The sequence below is a fragment of the Ursus maritimus genome, unplaced genomic scaffold (genome assembly GCF_017311325.1).
Source record: "Ursus maritimus isolate PB19 unplaced genomic scaffold, ASM1731132v1 scaffold_14, whole genome shotgun sequence".
Classification (NCBI taxonomy): Eukaryota; Metazoa; Chordata; class Mammalia; order Carnivora; family Ursidae; genus Ursus; species Ursus maritimus.
In genome coordinates this window covers 56,477,970-56,478,768 of record NW_024423786.1, presented here as the reverse complement: position 1 = coordinate 56,478,768, position 799 = coordinate 56,477,970, and the positions used below count along the sequence as shown (strand labels likewise).

The following is a 799-nucleotide window of genomic DNA, read 5'->3' as shown; positions in this document are numbered from 1 at the left end:
ACCCCCCCCCCGCGCTCAGGCTGTGGGCACTAGGGTCCTGGCCATCTTGGAGGGAGGCCAGACACAGGTTAAGTGCACAGACAGATGGGAGCGAGGGTCAGGCAAGGCTTGGCAGGGACATGGGAGCAGGTCTGAGGCTGCAGGGAAGGGCATCGGAGCCTGGGGAATGGCAGGAGCACGGGGGAGCATTAGGTAGCTGTGAGGCCAAAGGGTTCATCCAGTGTGATGTGACCACACGGGTCCCACCTGCCCATGATTTCTCAGCTCAAGGACAGGAAGGCCCAATGGGTGAGGACAAGCAGTGAGGTGCCCACCCCCCAGCCGGAGCACTCCATGGGGGCCGCCCGCTCTGTGCTATCCACCCGCGGTCCCCAGGGCTCACCCTGCAGTGCGTCTGCCCCAGAGCACCCGTCTCTGGGTCCACAATGCCCCTGCATCACACCCACTCCCGGGGTCTCTGGGAGACTGGGTCCCAGCCACTGGGTCCCAGCCACTGAGGCAGGGGGTGGGGAGTCCGTGCTTCCTGGGATAGCGTCTCTGTGTGCAGAGATGGAAAGTTCTGGAGCCGGGGGGGGGGGGGGGCGGGGAGCCAGCCGCTCGCACGGCACGGGGAAGCGGGCCGCGCGGGGGGGCGCCCCACCCCTCGGGAGACACAGCACCGCGAGGGAGTGGCCGCACGCGCACTCGCACGCACGCGGGAGCCCCGCGCGCCGGACGCCGGCCAGGCCCAGCGGGATCCTCCCCCGACTCGGAGGGGGGAGGCGCAGGCCGCGGTAGGCAAAGAGCGGCGCTCGGCCCC

General features: G+C 69.7%; 1 protein-coding gene across 1 annotated transcript in view; it reads right to left on the bottom strand.

The window, feature by feature from the left end:
- The window catches only part of BTBD2 (BTB domain containing 2), a 28,358-nt gene that overhangs the window by 11,342 nt on the left and 16,217 nt on the right, over positions 1–799 (bottom strand).